We start from the raw sequence: 19,424 nt of genomic DNA, 5'->3' as shown, positions 1-19,424 counted from the left end.
GGGAGAGCAGACCTTCTTAGTAAAAGGACTTAAATGACTACAGTGCTGCTGCTGTGAAAGGTGAGGCTGCATTTGTGTTAACGTGGAGTTCCACCCAAAAATGGAACTTCCATTTTAAGTGAAGTTGACCCCCTGACATGACACATTTGGCATGTCATTTTTTTTATTTATTTATTTTTTTGGGGTGGAAGGAGCGGATACCATGGCACCGGAAGGAAGTTAACCTCTCCCCCCCCTCGCTCTCGACAATCATTTGGGACACATCACAGGACCCAGATGATTGCCCGGCCAGTCACAGCGCACAGCGTGGCATATACAGTGCATGCCTGGCTGTGAAGCCACAGCCAGGCACCCACAGTGACAATTCCAGCACCGCAGAGAGGAGGGGGAGAGTAGCGGGCTTCATTCGCCCACAGCGCTGGACCGTGGGATAGGCGAGTGCCTGATTAATAAAAGTTAGCAGCTACACTTTTTGTAGCTACTGATATTTATATGGGTGAAACTCTGCTTTAAAGCTTGTTAAAAATATGTAAATACTTGAACGTCCACAACCAGGCCACAGGTCAACATTACTACTTACAAACTTTACTAAATCAGAGGGACAGGTAAAGCAAACTCTGGCCACCAAACAAACTTTCTAATAAGAGAAAAACAAACATAGTATTATTAACAGGCACAACATGCAAAAGGTTCAAGAACTGAGAAGGGGGGAAAAAAAAATAAAGTCTGAGCAAATCAACTCACCCATCAAGAATGGGTTGTGCCAATGGTTGGGCACAGTTTACAGGCATACAAATATTCCCTGGCCCAACAGTAAATGACCAGATTGAGTGAATGTGTTCTGATGTCTGTAGACACCTTACTTATATTATAAATCAGAGATAGAAACAACGGCTACATTTCGCATTCCTAGATCTTGAGCATTGAAGTCTTCCTCTTAGGGTTTCGTAGCACATAAATCAGGCAGTATAAGAGAGTAGAGGCGTCTGCAGGAAATCGGCGAGCGGTGAACAGCTCCGCACTGCTGCCGTCCAGCTGTGAATACTCTGGGGTGTAGGACAGAAGCAGTTTTCAGGTCTGTTCTCAGCAATAATCCACATGTACAGGAAAGAGTTGGAAGTGAATTGTATCAATGTGGCCTGGGATGACCTGGCTCCAGTATTCTATTTCCAGACCCTGGGATTATGGCTAAATACACTTTAGGTCTTCCTAGTATTTAACACCTCTAGCAGTTTTTAGAAAGCATTTTCTTTTCTGAGCATAATGAAGCCTCTCATTTCACTCCCCCTCTCCGGAGCTCAGAATACCTTCCGCAAGTGAAGCTCTCAGTCCAAGCATGGCTGGAAGAGCATACAGACTGCAGCCTAGGTGACCTGCCCATCAGTCTGATCTAATGGATCAACACCATTTACCAATGACTTTTGTAGGTCTGCCCTTCTCAAGCAGGGTTCTGTGGAACCATAGGGGTCCTCCAGAGGCTTCGAGAAGCTGCTTGAGCCATGAATAATATAGATAGATCAGATAAGAAACCACTGACATCAACAATGTGTCTAGCCATCTATAGTGGGAAGAGTCTTCCCACTGACCTCCAAAGTAAGTGGCATTCTTCCCACCAGTGTTAATTTTGACGTCAAATTTCTTGACTAAAATGCCATTTTAGTTTTAGTCGTATTTTAGTCGGGGGTTTAGTGAAATTGCAATGCATTATTTAGCATTTCTCTTGAATTTCCAAAAAAAAAAAAAAAAAAAAAAAAAAAATCAGTAAAAACCTACCACATAGTAGACATCCCAACCTGCAAAAACTAATTTCAGCGAGGTGGCAAACCCATTTCAAGGAGGTGGCACAGTGCGGCGCTTCACGCACCCCCCCTCCCCCACCAGAGTCTGAAGAGTTCCCCTTAAAATCAGGGCAGCGGAAACATAGCAAATGGGCTCAGCGAACAGACATTGGGGGAGGGTCAGTGTAATCTGGATGCAAATCAAGTTTATATCATTTTCTTCACACAAATGGAGCTTTCTTTTGGTGGCATTTGATCATCACTGGGTTTTTTTCATATTTTATATTATATAAATGAAAAAAATAAATAAATAAATAAATAATAAAAAAACTCACATTTGTAATTTTACATATCCAAGAATGCAATGCTTTTCTGTGATCTGAACAATATGTCTAATTAATGTTATCATAAGGCGAGTTCTCTCCATCCTAAAGTGTGCTCTGTAATCATTTTAAGCCACTCCCACTGTTTGACATGATCAGGTCAACAAAGTTCCTTTTCCCAGTGTGCCAAGAGAAATGGGGAAATCACCTGATATTTGTACTCCCCTTTGATCAGTGTCCCCTGGGAGAATAATTGACCAGTCGGGGTTTCCCAAATTATTTCACCTGTTTCCCAGGTACCAGCACTCCTCTATAGATCCCGTCATGTGTGTGCACCACTCAGGGGCTGCCTGCACGGTCACCAGGCTTTGTGTGGAAGCACAGAGCCAGCCAGGAACACAGTGCTGCCAGAGAAGACATTGCCGTGTATAACAGTAATGAGCGTCCTCACACTCACCAGCTCTCTCTCACCTCCCTCTTGAATCCCCCCACAAGCTCCTTCCACACAGCTGCCGCTCACCTCCCATTTTCTGTCCCGACTTCCTAACTCTCTCTGAGCTGGACTGACAGAGGGCAGGGTGCTCAGTGATTGGGGGAGCCTGAGGGTTACGAGAGGAGGGCGGAGTAACAGTCTGGGACACATAGGAAGTCCCATACTGAACCTGCTTCACACACTAACTAAAAAAAGAAATGTGCATTAAATGTGACTTGGAAAGAAGATTCCCGGTCACGAAAAATGCTTTTCTGTAGCAACATGAGGCTTGCTTGGTCAAATTTCCAAATCAATGCTATTCGAGTGCAAGTTCACAGGAGCATGGCACTCCTAACTATGAGTGCAACGGATCAAAAAAAAAAAAAAAAAACTCACGGATCGGATCATAGTCATGGATCGGATCATTTTTTGAATCAAAAAATAATTGAATTTGCAAAAACCTGTGAAAATTCCACCACTATATATCATGACGCCAGTTTGTTTAAAAGTGATCGCTCCATCATTTGACGGAGCCATTACGTTGTAAACGGCCGCCGGGTGTACCAAGATGGCTGCCACTCCAGAGCTAGGCTGAAGCCGTGGCCTTTCCTACGGCTGAGGCCGTGGAGCGCTCTGCGTGCGCCAATCCGAACGGGGTGACCCATTCGGATCACAGATCGGTGACGATCCGTTGCACCCCCTACTCCTAACCCTCTTGTATTGAATTGCATTGTTCCTGTATTGTCTCCCATTATATTGTAAAGCGCTGCGCAAAGGGTTGGTGCTATATAAATCCTGTATACTATAATAATAAATGGTGGCACCATTGGATCACAAAACTCACAAAATTTCAAAAGAAAATTAGGAATTTGACCCATGTATAGCTGGCTTAAGAGGGGAAATCCTCCAATGGGGACACTAGTTCTGGTGACACGCTGAAATTCTCTCAGTTTGGAGGGATTGCCTCTCACTTCCTGGCTATGGAACAGCTAGTGAAGGGAAATCCCCTCAATAGGACACAGAAGGCAAAAAAAAAAAAAAAAACCACCACACACACACACACACACACACACACACACAAACACACACACACACACACACGGGTGGGGGGGGGGGTTATAACCCCGAAAAATTATTTATCTTTAGTTACATTTTAACCCCCTGTAAAAATTCAACAAGAATCTACCATTGGTAAGATTCAAATAAGATGCTCTGCTGAAAATTCTGTCCTTCTGCACCTGAAAAATAATAAGATTTGAACAAGGTCCATTACTTAAAGAGGAGGGCGGTTTAAAAAAAATAAAATAAAAGTCAGCAACTGCAAACTCTGTAGCTGCTGACTTAATAAGCACACTTAACTGTCCAGGTCGCCCGCGATGTCAGCCGCCCAAGGCCGACCCGTCCCTCGGCTCTCGGGTCCCAGTGCCGCCATTCGATCTAAGGGAAACAGGCAGTGGAGCCTTGCGGCTTCACTGCCCGTTTCCTACTGCGCATGCGCGAGTCGTGCAGCGCTTTGTGAATGGGGCGCGCTGTGTTCTGGGACACACAGTTCCCAGAACACAGCGCGACCCATTACCCAGAAGACACCGCACGGAGGAGAGAAGGAAGATCTCCGCGGAGGAGGAAGAGGCAGATTAGGATGATGTGCCTAGCAACAGGCATTTCTGGTAAGTTAAAAAAAAAAAGAATCTTTTTTTTCAGATTGTTTGTGTATTTTTTTTTTTTTCAGGGTGGCCCTCCACTTTAAATAAATTAAGTGTGTAAATGAGGGTCAAGAAGGCAGCATTTTCAATACAAAGCCAAGATCAAGAACACGGAGACACAACCTCAAACTAGCAGGAGGAAAGTCCAAAACTAATCTTAGAAAGTATTATTTTACTGAAAGAGCTGTTGACGAGTCGAACAGACTTCAACAGATACAGCGAGTCAGTAAACAAGTGAATATAAACATGCTTGGGAGAGAGAAAAAATAAAAATAAAAAAATATGACTATGTAACAAAAGAGCATACCTGATGGACCTATTGTTCCATCTTTACTGTCACTCTCCTAATGTTTTAATGACTCACTGTCAAATCCCTAGCAGGCCCAAATGACGCAAACACTTCATTATATCCCCTCCCCCACCTAACACAATAGACGCAAGAATGGTTTGCTTTAACAATGGGCAGAGTACAGTTTTCGATTTGCATTATTTTTGGGTTACTTTATGCTGGTGTGTAGGAAAGAGATTTGCTATTTCGATAAATATAAACTGCAATGTTCATTTGACCTTTATGTCAAATTCAGCCCTACCCATGAGTGGTGTATTAGCTAAAGTTCAGTGAAACTGCTGTGCTTTTTTTTCAAAGATTATGTTTAGTAAGAAATGTTAAGTCAAGAAGAGTAATATAGATCACAAGACAAAGTATCAGGCTTAAACAAGTTGCATAAGTCACAATATATCTAGTACAAGTCTGTGGGAAATTAGGAAATATTAAGCGATGGGGAAATTCTGACTGGTCCATTCGTTTGTAGTGTGTCTTTGTCATATTACTGGTCATCATTTATGTATGTTTTCCTCTAAAATGTAAAATAAAAATGTTATAAAAAGGGCCCCTATCTGGATGAATATTTCAGGGATGACCCCGTCAGAAATAGACAGTAACTTAAAGCCCATTTCTCATTCCATTATGCAGGAATTTGTCAGGACAGATGACAAGGGAAACACAATCACTTCCCCCTCTTCCTCTGTCACAATAGGCGAAAGGGCAGAGGGAGGTGTTCTTTCCAACACACATTATACAAATGTAAACCAGGCACACCAAGGATTAGCAGGCAGGAAAAAAACAAAAAAAAGCTTTGTTATCTTCACGCGTTTCATATACACAGTTCAGCCTTTCGGTCAGGCAGCTAAGGCTTCCTTTAGGGCATGTCTAAACACAATAACCAACTTAGGAGAGTCTCTGGAGTGTCCAAGTTCTATCACCTCATAGCAAGATTCTTCAACTTTCTAAAACTACTTAACCTCTTAAACCGGCCACAGACGAGTCGAAAACCAAAGCCGACCATACGCTAGTACATTTTTGGACGAACATTCTTAGTACATTCAATGACTTGACGAATGCTATGCAAAATTTAGCTTGCTTTAAAATATTTGATTTTGGAATGAATGGATTTTTCTGAATGAAAACCACTTAGAAAATGTGTTTTTGTCAAAAAAATTTATTCCATCCTGGTCCTTCAAATTCTTTTCACTGCTGTCGAAAACGATCATCATTTTGATCAGAGAGCCCACTATCGATTGGAAAATTGGACGAAAGTTGGAAAACAAAAATATTCTACTAGTGTATGGCCAGCTTTACATGAGAACTGCTGCGTAGAAGGTAGACCATAAAATATGACGTCAGACAACTTAACCCGAAGGAGATGCTGATGGTTGCCTGGGAAGCAAAAAGCATGCAAAAAGGCCAAATTGCATCTGTAGCTCTATACTGGCCATTTTAACCATCCTGTTCCATATCCTAAGCTCTGTATAGAGTAGGAAAAGACTAAGTTGAGTCAACCTCTCTATTTGTTGTTGTAGCCATTGCCATCAAGACAGAAAGTCAGAAGGAAACTCAAAATCTTAGAGCGGTCACCAGTTACCAGTTCCTGTGAGAACTGTCCGAGAGGAGCATCCCTTGTATTTTATAGATTTCTTTATTTCCCCGTTTAATATTTTTAGGCAAGAAAATAAAAATTCCCAAATTTGCCAAAGATAGGAGGAGTTTTAACCTTACAAAATTCAAAAATGTTGGCTTTAGACAGGACACAGTAGTAATGTAAAGTAGTGGTTGCCTGGTAAAACAAAGCATGCAGTGGGGGGCACAGGCATCCAACATTGAGTTGTCACTCAAGAGTCTTGGCCAGAAAAGTGTATGGCATGCTTAAGAAAGTTCACACATATGTATTTAGCATTGTTTGCCTGGAGCTCCGCTTTCGACTGGCCAATAACATAAGAAAGCTAATTTTAGTGCTCAGGAACCCAAACCAGAAATAACCTTGTCATCCATCCCTTCCTGTTTAACTTTACATTGTATGAACATAATATTCCCAGAATTCTGTGTTATTCACAGCGCAGTCAACACCGAAAATAGAGAACGGACTCCTGGATTGAATTTAGCGCTACATAATTAAATATGTATTCAGGGACATAAATACAGGACTAATGATATACATCACACCACACACATAAATAATACACACACGCCAGCAATGGTAGCGTTCTAATCGGTGGTGCGACGCCACACCAATTCCCAAAAGTAGTTTCTGTACTACTTTTGATGGTTTGGAGGTGTAATTTCCATTGACATCTGTGCCGAAATCCGCAGGGGTCCCTGAAATCGCCCCCCGAAGTCGGGACATGAGGGAATGAAATTTCAGCTGTACTCGCACAATTTCATTCTCGCAGTCAGTGTGAACCTAGGCTAAACCATAACAGTGAACATTAACAATTCTTGTTTGCGCCATTGTGGTCTCTTAAATATACTTTTGTATTTGACATACTTTTCTGTTTGGTACGTGCAAAAATAAATAAATAACTAAAAAGACCAAAATTATCCTGCCAGAAATCTAGTGAACTGATAACTAAAATGAGCATATGAAAACCATAAAAAAAAAAAAAAAAAAAACACTATGGCGTGTTGTAGTCATTGCATACTTCCTGTCCTAGCATGACAATGCTGCTCTTCCAAAAATATATTATATATTCTCAGCAGGCTTGCCACTGCTTTTAAAATTCAACATAAAAAACACTCAAGATTTCAAAAGACTGCATTACACTATACAAGCTCAGGTTGCTGGTAAAAATAAGTGAAATGCAAAACTCCAATGGGTGTAAAGAGATGTCGGCTTGCCACCTTCTCACTCTATCTTTGCTGTACCAAGATGGCCATCGAGGAACATCACTTCCATTATAAAATTTGATGAGTCGCCTAATCTGATGGAACACCTGCACCTAAAGCATTTAGACCAGTGATTCTCAACCAGGGTTCCTCCAGCATTGGGCAATTTCTGCCTCTCAGATAAGTTCCCACTCACACCATTGATCGTTTTAGCTACCTGTAAGGAGGTAATTCTTCCCAATGACCAAAAGTGTAAGGACCATTCTTCCCACTGACCATCACACTAATGTATCACGAGTTGTAGATTTCTATTTTTAGCAGGGGTTCCCCAACACCAGAGAACTATTTCAAGGGTTCCCCTGTGTTGAAAAGGTTGAGAAAGGCTGATTTAGACTCTCCTAGAAGAGGAAAGGGCTATGACATACAAGGAAGGGGGGAGCTGTGCTAGGGAATTGACCATTTGAGTGAAAAATCCCTAGCAAGTTCAAAGACACATGGCAATGTCAATAAATATTTTTTTGTGAAAAGGAGAACATGACTCTAGAATGGCCTCTCAACCTTTTTACCTCAGAGGAATCCTTAAAATAATTTTCAGGTCTCAAGGAACTCCTGGTAAGATCAGCTTAATAGGGGGGCATTGGTAAAATGTCCCTTACGTTGGTGGTGATAAGTGGGAAGAATGGCCACTTACATGTGTGGTCAGAATACACCCTTGCAGTTGTGCCACTGGCTCCGCCAACTGGTGGTGGATCTGAAACTATGCAGCAACCATCTGATGGGAGATACGTTAGCCACATCTCAAGGAACCCCTCGCCACCACTGGAGAAACCCTAGAGCAGTGATGGTGAACCTTGTCACCCCAGATGTTCTAGAACTACATTTCCCATGATGCTCATGTACTCTGCACTGTAGTTGAGTATTATGGTAAATGTAGTTCCAAAAAATCCCGGGTGCCAAGGTTCACCATCACTGCCCTAGAGTTCCATGAAACCCTGGTTGGGAATGGCTTCTCTAGAACAATTGTGAGCTATAGAATGTACAGTCAGAGATACAGTTATACAAGAGAGCAGATAGAGGAAGAGTGATGTATTGTGGTGTCAGCTGTGAGCTATACTGAGGATGTGGTTTCTACTTGCAGTACATTATTGACTCACACTTACACTGTTATCTATGTCTCGCACTAACAAAACATGATTTAACAGAAAAATTTGACAGGTACCCACTGACACTTCCATTCCGGTCGAACTAGGCGATCTGAACCAGAAGTTCTCCTTCCCCCTCCCTTCCGAAGTCTTTTGTGACATGAGAAGATTTTAGGACCAGCCACAGGGCACAGCGCTGCTCGCGCATGCGCAGTGGGCACCTGGCTGTGAAGCTGCAAGCTGTCAAAACCAGGTGACCATAGTAGAGATGCCGGCACTGCTGACGGAGAAGAGAGGGTGTAAACTGCTGGATTGTGGGACAGGTGAGTGTGTGTTTATTAACCACTTCAATACAGGGCATTTTTACCCCCTTCCTGCCCAAGCCAGTTTTCATCGCTGTCGCACTTTGAATGACAATAGCGCGGTCATGAGACGATGTACCCAAGTTAAATTTTTATCATTTTTTTCCCATAGAGCTTTCTTTTGGTGGAATTTGATCACCTCTGCATTTTTTATATTTTTTGAGCTATAAACAAAAGAAGAGTGATAAGTTTGAAAAAAAAAAAAAAAATTCCCCAGTTTAGGCCCATATTTATTTTACATATTTTTGGTAAAAATAAATTGCAATAAGCGTATATTTATTGGTTTGCGCAAAAGTTATAGCGTCTACAAAATAGGGGATAGTTTTATAGCTTTTTCCCCCCCCCCCTTTTTTTTTTTTTTTTACTCGTAATGGCAGCGATCTGCGATTTTTATCGTGACTATGGTACCATTGGCATTTATACAGCGATCCATGCTATAAAAATGCATTGATTACTGTATAAATGTCACTGCCAGGGAAGGGGTTAACACTAGTGGGTGATCAAGGAGTTAACTGTTACCTAGGGAGTGATTCTAACTGTAGGGGGAGGGGACTCACAAGGGGAGGTGACCGATCGGTGTTCCTCTGTACTATGATCACATGATCGGTCTCCTCTCCTGAGAGAATGTGGATCTGTGCGTTTACACATACATATCCACGGTCCTGCTCAGTTAAATGGGCAATCACATGTGCCCAGTGGACATCACGGCCACTGGGCACACACACACACACACACATCGGGTCCCAAGCGACACGGCGGGGGTGTGCGCCCACACGCCGCCCAGGAAGCCCAGGACGTCATATGACGCCTGACCAGGATGGGAGAGCCCATCTGCGGACGTCATACGACAATGGGCAGGTATTGAAGTGGTTAAAAGTCAGCGGGTACAGTTTTTGTAGCTGCTGACTTTTAATAAACCACACAAATGACTGAAACTTCACCTTAAGCCTGGGGAAAAAGAAAAAACATTGAAGCATTACCTGGGCCTCGTTTTTATATGTACTCCATCTATTCTATAGCTTTAAGACCTCATGCACAAAGGACACCAGTAGAGTTAGCTGTAGAATGAGTTTTGCAGCGTTTTTTAGCTAAGCAAAACTATACCCCCCCAAAAACGTATGGCTCAAAAATGCTGATAAACGCCAAACAGTTGCGTTTGTAAGCTTTTATATCAGTTAAAGCATTTTTTTTTTTTTTACAGATGAAAAACTCCTCAAAACCCACTAGTTCTTGGGCCTTTTTTTTAGCAAGAAAAGACCCCCGTCAAAAACTGCTAACATCTAATGTGTGCATGGATACATAGGATAACATGCTAGGGGGTTTATTGGCTGCAGGGGAAAAAAAAAATAAAAAAATAAAAATAAAAAGCCTGAAGGCCAAAAACAGCAGCTGTAAAAACGTCCAGTGTGCACGAGGCCATATTTTATACTGCACATCCATATGCTGTAAATTCAAACACTTGAAATACACTTTGATGCAGATATTCATTTAGAGAAGCTGAGGGGTTTATTTACTAAAATCAAATAGACTGTGCACTCTGCAAGTGCAGTTGCTCCAGAGTTTAGTAAATGAGGGGAAACACTGATTTCCATCATCCAATCGTGTGTAATAAATGTGCATATGATAGGGTATTCTTTGCAAAGTAAAGCTTCACCTAATTTACTAATCTCTGGAGTACAAAAAAGGTTGGGCACAGCAAAGGGAAGATAAAGTAAAAAATAAATAAAAAATATTATATATCATATTTATCGGGGTATAACACGCACCCCAAGTTTAGGAGGGCATTTTAAGGAAAAATGTTTTAGGAGGGAAGTTTAAGGAAAATAAATAAACTTCCATTTAAATGCCCGTCAATGCAGCCTTATCAGTGTGCATCTGCCGCCTTGTCCATCATTGCAGAATGATCAGTGTCATTTGCGTAGACGAAACATGTTTGGAAAACACACACACACACACTTTCCAAACATGTTTCGTCTACGTACTCATCGTACAGTTTGTGCTGTGCAGGGCCATTTTCGCACAACGCACATAGGGTAGCCCATTTACTTGAATGGGCTGCCTTTAGTCTGACAAAATGTACCAAAGAAGCTCCAGAACCCATTCAGGCAGTTTTGGCGCATTTGTTGCACGACTACTAAGTGCACTTCAAATGCCATTAGCAATTAAAAGGCATCGCAAGCACAATTGTAGTGCATTTTTTGCACATTTCCGAAACACATGCAGAAACTAGCATTATGGAAAAACACAGGTGTGTGTGAATGCAGCCTAATGCCTTGTTCACACGACAGGACTTTTTGACAGCAAAGCTCCGACAGAACGAGTCCGTCGGACAATTCGATCATGTGTGGGCTCCATCGGACCTTTGCTTGCCAAAAATCCGGCGGACATTAGAAATAGAACATGTTTTAAATTTTTCCACCGGAACTCCGCCGGATCAAGAAATCCGTTCGTGTGTATGCTAGTCCGGGCGGACAAAAACCCGACGCTAGGTCAGCTATTGGCTACTGGCTATGAACTTCCTTATTCTAGTCCAGTTGTACGTCATCACGCTCGAATCCGTCGGACTTTGGTGTGATTGTGTGTCGGAAAGACCGTCGGACCTAGTCCCTCGAAAAGTCCGGTTGTGTGTACGTGGCATTACTGTGCGGTATAAACTCCTCTGTTTTTATTTTTTAGCTTTCCCCCTCCTTCCCAGTTCATACAGCTCTGTAGGTAATATCAATCAGAGAAAGGCAGGCCACAAGTAAATCAGCCAATGTTGGGACCGTATTATAATCTCTTTATCACCTATAGGGTTAATTCAGCCAATTAGTACAAAGTTCAGCAGTGATAACAGAAATTTCACAAAACAATATTCATTAACCAGCAAATAATTTTTCCAAGCTGTAGCAGCCATAAACTATCCCCATCAGCAAAGATAGTACCTTGCTGAAAGTCTTTACTTTAGATTAGAACTCTAACCTACCTGTTCATAAACAAGACTGCTAATGACATGATTCACCATCAGATGTTCGTCCACGAACACACCCTGGTATCTACCAACCAAAGTATTTTTTAGAATAAAGCCGGCCATACACCTATAGATTATCTGCAGATTTTCTATGGTTAGATGGAAAAAGTGGGAGATTCCTTCATCCACACAGTATAGCGAACATGGAGAAATCTGTTGCACTTTTTCCCCATCTAACCATAGAATATCTGCAGATAATCTATAGGTGTATGGCCAGCTTTAGGCTGGGTTCACACATACGCAATGCGGGAACCAGCGTGGTTCCTGTGTGGGTTCCCACATCTAATGTCACTCGCAGGCAGTTCAAACTGCTCTCAGTGAACCGCTATGGTGTCAACAGAAATTTAATGACACCCCCAGATCGGTTTACAGATCGCAGTGTGAACTGTCAAATGGTAGGGGCTAGGGGCGGGGGGGGGGGGGGGGGGGGGTCAAGTGCCCCCCCTGGAATCAGGGAATCGGATCAGCACTGTTAAATTCAGCAGTGGCGTCGCTATTTGGGTCTGGGCAGCCCGCACCCTGGTGCTACCTGCCAGTCAGGTGACACCATCAAGGTGTTGTCAAGCCCCGCCTTGCTACACTACTGACCAGAGTCCTCCAGGGAAACCCAGAGGGATCACTGCTGTAGTCTCGCTGGGTCTGGTAAGAGGGCACGTCTGCCATTATCTGTTACTTATCCTAGGGACTGTACTATGTCTCCAGTCTCTGACCATGATAACGCGATAATGACTCAGGGCTTTCACAATGGAGTGCGAGGAGCGGCTCTTTCAGGGTGCTTTGCAGGCACCATTTTTTAGGGCTGTAGTGCCTGCAAAGTGCCCCAGTGTGAAAGGGTTCTGAACGGTGCACATTTAGGTGATCTGACCTGTAGGTACAGGGAATCTTTATTATAAGCTCATCTGTGGGTACATAAGCGGTGTTAACTACCACTTTATATTCTTGTCAATGAAATTAATGAACACCCAAGCGCTTGATGCACCTAAAGGCATTTGCAAAAACACAGCTTTTCTCCTGGATTTAGAAGAACTGTGCAAACACTCCGTGTGCATGGAGCCGAAGGCTGGCCATACAGAACAATTTTCTTATTCAATTTCCTTTAGATTTAGCTTCAACTAGGTAGTGGAAGGACCTGCCTGATTACATACAAATATAAAGTGTTTAGGTTTGACCTCACATTATATGGTTTTGGTAAATTCAAAGGAAAATTGTACAAGAAAATTGTATAATGTATGGCAAGCCGAAGGCTGGGTTCACACCATCCCCACATGCAGCTCCCAGCAGGGGTCCGGCGCTTCCTCGTTCGCCGTTTCAGTTCCGATTTCAGACCTGAAAACGGACCAAGAGACGCACAGGGCTCCTGTGAAAATTTGCACCGGAGCTGCAGCGGAGATACATGAACTGCCTCCAAAGAGAGACTGTCAAAATCTCCTGTTATTGCGAATTGGATGTGGGATTTCACATCCAATTCGCAATGGTGTGATCCCAGGCTAAATGTCATTTTCACCTAGAGATGTACCTTTTTCTATTAAAAAAAAAACAAAAAAAAAACCCCAAATAGAATCTGATTGCTGTGGAGAACAATATTTTTCCCCATGAGACTCGCTAAAACACAAGATCAGCAGTCTGATAACCACCCAAACATCCTTATCAAGCAAGCTTTTAGGGCCTTGCATCATGGTTGCCATTACTACACCTCGCCACCCCTGGGTTGGTATTTCCAGTGTCTGCCCATTACTCTGCCATGGTATTTGGAAGGTTTCTTCTCTCAGTAGATGGGAACATCCAGGACAAGTGCAGTCTCAGTGCAGATATAACGCTCCTTTACAAATCATTTATAGATTTAATTATAGAGTGGGAGTCTCAGCAGACCTCAGGGCACTACACATGAAAAGACCTGCAAAGTCTGGAGAGCGGGCTGCTCTATAATTGTGGCCATTAAACTCTCAGGCTGCCCTAACCCTTCCACTGCTGAGTGGCAGATACCTTAGAAGCAAATAACAGCGACCCAGTCAAGCGATTATGCTTCCATGATGCACTTTTAAAAAAGCTACATTACTGAATGGGACTCACAGAAAGGTTCAGGTTAGACCGTATTCCTTTCCTACCTCAACACTGTAGATGACTGCTGAGCTTAGGCTGCTTAATACCACTTTGATGCTATTGCAAACTTTGGGCCTGATCACACTTGTGTGTTATGGTAAGCGCTGTACAGTAGCAGCCAACGCACCACATTACATATACCATGCGTTGTGGTGCTCTGCATTGCTAAAAGAGGTTGTGCATCCCTGTACATTGTTTCATGTGTGAATCAGGTCTGAATTTTTTGCTGAATTCGCACCTGAAACTGAGCCAAAAGACACACAGGACCATGTTCCAGTACGCTCAGCGGCCACCCTGCAGCTCCGTGAACCGGCTCCATTGAGAGACGGTCGGTGTCTGTCATGCGAATTGGATGTGGGGCACCACTTTACCGCTAATGGACCCACCGCCCCAATGTGAAAGGGGTCTTAAACTGAATCAGTTCCCTATCCATACTAACAGGGTAGAGCAATCCTCAATGGCGGCTATTATTTTATGGCAGCTGTAGCATCTGTGCCTGCCAGAATACGTAGGCGCCGCCCAACATCGACTGCATTTGACAGGATGCAGTTGGCACCCTTTCCACCCTGCTTACTTGATTTTAAATCAACTTTTGTCAAAATCAGTTAATGCTTGCAAGGCCACCCATGGCTTGAATTTAATTTGAGCAGTCTCTATTTGGACCTTAAGCCAAAGCTGAGCTTTGCACAGAAGAGCACTTAGCGCTCATTCACACTAGAGGCTGTGGGGTGGTAAAAATCACAGGCTGAGCCACACTTACCACCCCTCAACCGCTACCCATTTTAGCTACAGAGGCAGAGACCGGAAGTGCACACATGCCACAGGCCATGATGCTTTGCTTCACAGATGAAGCAGGAATTATACACCATGTCACTTTTGGTTAGGGGGATGTGGCATCTGCCCAATGCAACCCATTAAGTAAATGGAGCCATTCTGCGATGCACACGGTTGCAGTGCGCTAGTAAGGGGATCCTGGAGTTAAAACGAGCAGTAAGTAGGTGATAAAACGCCTCAGAGCCTGTCAAATACTCTTTGAAGAGCAATCCAAACGTGGATCACTCTTCAGAAACCAAAGATAGCATAAACAAGCCCTTAGACGTTTAAGGGGGTCCAGATCAAACAAGTACCTAAAAGGCAACTTTGTTAATCTCCTGATAACAGTTCAGTATATGTATCTGACACAACAGGCACAATGTTACTCTTTACCTAGCTGGGGGACCTTACACTACAGCACACTATAAGAACTATTGTTATACAGGATTTATTTAGCGCCAACCATTTACGTAGCGTTTTACACTATTATGAACACAATTATTTCTTAATGGTCAGTTATGGTATTCTAGTGAACAAAAACATGCAGATTTGATCATTTAGAAATAAGACGTTCAGATGATCCCCATGTGTCCCGACATGCACTTTCACTGGTCTGTACCAATTAGGAAACCCACCATTACATCCCCAAAGGCAATATCACTTCACTTATGTCTGAAACACAACAAAAACAGAAAATCTGATTATTAAACTTGCATGACCTTTAGCATAGCCAACAAAGGTCTGCAATGTGATTGATTGCATGCCATACACAATGAGCCTACTACATGGTTTATATATGGCCACCTTTAGGTCGCAGCACACCAAGATTCAAATAAGGCTGGCAAAAGATCACACAATTTTTTTTTTGCTGCAACCACGGGCTGCAGTGAAGAAATTCCCCCCATCAACACAGACATTGTTGACAGCAGGGAATCCCTCCTGTGGAGAAATTGAAAAGAAGAGACAGTGATTATTGATAATGGCTGCTATAGCTGCTAGCAATAATCGCAAGTGAATCCGGCAGGCTGGTTGTACCCAAGTTGAGCGATCAACTTGGTACATTCAGCCTGCCCACACATGGATCGACTTGCAATTTGAAACGTCTATAGCTGGCCTTAGAATACATATGTCCTTACATAATAATTGCTTATCCTGGAGTTCAGTTCTAAAAAAAAAAAAAAAAAAAAAAAACACCAAATGCAGCCGGCACATCTGAGAGCTAGTATGCTGCAAGATATTGTATTTTTGTTTTATTGAATTTTGGCATACTGGTCATTAAAGCAAATCTCTTGCACAACATCAATCTTTTGCAATATGTTAACTTTTTAGGCTGGGTTCACACCATGTTAGCATGCAGCTCCCAGCAGGGGTCTGGTGCGTCTTTCTTCACTGTTTCAGATCTGATTACAGCCCGAATTTTTGGCTGAATTCTGACCTGAAAAACGGATTAAAAGACGCACAGGACCCCTGTGCAAATTCACAGCAGAGCCGCAGTGGAGATATGTGAACCGGCTCGCATCCAATTCACAATGGTGTGAGGCCTTACACTATTTAGTAACTAGAGAAAGGGAAAGGGGGAGAAAAAAAAAAAAAAAGGGGGGGGGGGGAGAAGGGACAAGGTTCCTAACCTTTTGTATCCACAGGATGTGCACATACTTCATAGGACCCTCTACACAAAAGACCACCAAGAGACTATTTACTATCCACATGTCACATACAAGGTGATTTGCCACCCAGCTGTCACCAAGCCCTACTCTGGGAGCCCATAAACCTCTTCAGTTGGCGCTGACATTACACCAACACAGAGACATCAAACACAAATGGCAGAAAATGGCTTGACATAGTCACCAGAAAGTACAAATACAAGCTCAATTTCTTTATATAAAAAAGGGATGGTAGGAAGAAATGTTAACCTGCAATACTGGAAGATAAAGTTCACACAGGTCTTCAAACACTTCTAAAAATGGCACATAGTATTAGAATGCATTTTTCATACATTTAGGAGGCATTTGTAAAATGTGGTCTAAGGCTTTCAGAAGGCCTTGTTAATGAGAATCTGTCACCAACTGAAAACATTGCAGGCAGAAGGGTAGGAGGATTAACCATTTTGCTGCAACCAATGTTGTCTTGCAAGTAAAGGCGACTGGGCATCTTTAGAGCCATCTGATCGCTTCCATGATTCTGAAATGCCCCCCCTCCCCAAAGTGTCTTCTGTCCCTCCTGCAGGCCCAGGATTCTCATGGCAGGTGTTGCGGGGTATAGAGATCATCAAACAGAAGTTCACTGGTCTCTCCTAGATAGAATGGATAGAAGCAAAGTGCATTATGTCATTTGGTACTGCCGCATTCAGAGAGGAGCTAATGGAGTGCAATCTGTGCTCTATTAGCTCCAATTGAAAGAAACTGCACTATCAGGGATCGACTAGACCCCTGATGCCTTAAAGTGAATCTGCCTGAGCAAAAACATTATGACATAGAAGACTTTGGTCCCTTAGGTGATAAAATAAAGTTAAGCCAGAACACAAAAGATTTGCACTATACATTGTCACACACCCTGGAGTCACTTATGGAAAATTTTGCACCCTGAAGTTTGTTTCACAAATGTGCACAATTTTAGGGCTTGACGTGTTTGGTATCAATTTACTCGGTGCAACCTCAGCTTTTTTTATGTTACATTTTTTTTTTTTAACTGCTAAAGTGTACCTGAAACTGTTGTGTTAACATCTTGAAATCTTTTTTTAAAGGAAGGTAACTAAAAGCAAAGCTTTCTATACATCTTAAGAGCCTCTTACGTGCATTGGGGGCACACGGTCATTGGCTTGAACCGAGGTGTCTGGCAAGCTTTGCAAGGTGCCGATGCTTGCCAAACATTGCTGGTGAGATCAAAAAAAAAAAAAATGCCCGAATCCCATCCAGAACTGTCTGCATGGAGTCTGCATGTTCTCCCTGTACTTCTATGGGTTTCCTCTGGGGATTCCAGTTTCTTCCCACACTCCAAAGGCATGCTGAAAGATTCATTCCTTAATTGTCCCTAGTGTATGTGTGAATGTGAGACAGTGCCCTTTCATATTAGGCTCCATGAGGGCAGGGACTGACCTGAATGTACAGTTTGTAAAGCACTGTGTAAATTGCTGGTGCTATATAAAAAGCTGTAATAATAAATAAAATGGTAGCGGAGCAAAGTGAAGAAAACATTCAGAATGCGATGCGTGTACCAAACTGTTCCCTTTAAATGAAAGAGCAGGCATTGGATTTGAATAGCATTTGCAAATCGTCAATAGAGAGGCAGGGCGGCGATATCACAATCTCCACTTTGTCCAGAGAATCAGAGAATACTTTGCATTCATCATTAGAGGGTATAAAAATAAATAAATAAAATAAAAACAAACCCTGCAAGACAAAGGCAAAATGAGCTAGTATGCATTTCATTCTAGGTCATTATGAAATACTTACCTCAGAACAATGCCCTGAATCTGTGTTGGCACTCCGAGTACAAGGCGGCCAACTTCCACTGGAGTTACTTCTGGGTTTGCGGCACCATGATTGGCCAGAGCTGTGATGACGACCCTCCCGAGCATGCATGCGGGAGCCGTCGGTCATGGCACAACTGAAGAAAATGGCACCAGCAACTCGTTTCTTCAGTGCACATGTGCCGAGGACGTCGGCAGCAGCGCATATTCTGAATATCTCCTAAACTGTGCATGTTAGGAGATATTCATGGTCTCTACAGGCAAGGCTTATTATAGCCTTACCTGTGGATAAAAGCGATGTAACAGTTTACAACCACTTTAAAAAAGTGGCAAGTATCCTCTGTCTGGTGCCCATGCTGAGCGGCCAACCTCCTGTGTTCACAATACAGCAGGGCCGCTGCTAAGCAAAGAACCTGGAAGCTAGTGGAGATCACTGGAATAGCGGTATCTACTTACATGAAGCCAAAAGGATCCCACAGGTATGGCACATACATGCTTACACCGATGGACTAATGTAACTACGTAAAAGACGCCATACCTAAACTTCATCTTTAAATCTCAATCAGCTGCCTGTGTCCCCATCAGGGCAATTCACTCACTTCCTGTCCTGGCAACACCTGGCCACTGACATCAAAGTGAAACCTCTTAGGAACAGTTACAGCTTCTGCCAGATTGTTATCGCTGTTTGTGTCCTATTGGGAAGATTTACTCCCACTTCCTACACCAGTGACCACTTTATCAGACAGAAATAGAGAAGAATCTTGCCAATAGCAACACGGACAGCTATAAAAACCTGACAGATGTTATTGATCGGGATTTAAACACTACACTGTTTGTGCCAATCCCGTTGCATTGCTTGCAAATACTGCACTTTGTACGGTCACCCTAAACTGGGACATTGCACAGCCATGAGGAGGTAGGTAGACCCTCAGCTCAGAGGAGTCAATTATTCAAGATGAAGACTGGCCTGTGGGACTGCACCCTGCCAGGAACCAACAAAGGATCAGAGGAGGAGGATAATACAGGAGGGGTTAGTATGTCATGGGCAGCATGCAAAGCAAAGGGCTGAAGTCAGATACATATGGAACAGGA

At 43.0% G+C, this 19,424-nt stretch overlaps 1 protein-coding gene across 2 annotated transcripts in view; it reads right to left on the bottom strand.

Moving 5' to 3' along the window:
* The window catches only part of PLPP1 (phospholipid phosphatase 1), a 125,204-nt gene that overhangs the window by 104,914 nt on the left and 866 nt on the right, over positions 1–19,424 (bottom strand). The gene's annotated exons all lie outside the window — the stretch shown is intronic.

This window comes from Lithobates pipiens, unplaced genomic scaffold (genome assembly GCF_037356315.1).
Source record: "Lithobates pipiens isolate NorthernLeopardFrog02 unplaced genomic scaffold, aLitPip1_a1.2 Scaffold_3, whole genome shotgun sequence".
In the NCBI taxonomy this organism is placed as follows: Eukaryota; Metazoa; Chordata; class Amphibia; order Anura; family Ranidae; genus Lithobates; species Lithobates pipiens.
This window is presented reverse-complemented; position numbering and strand designations above follow the sequence as displayed.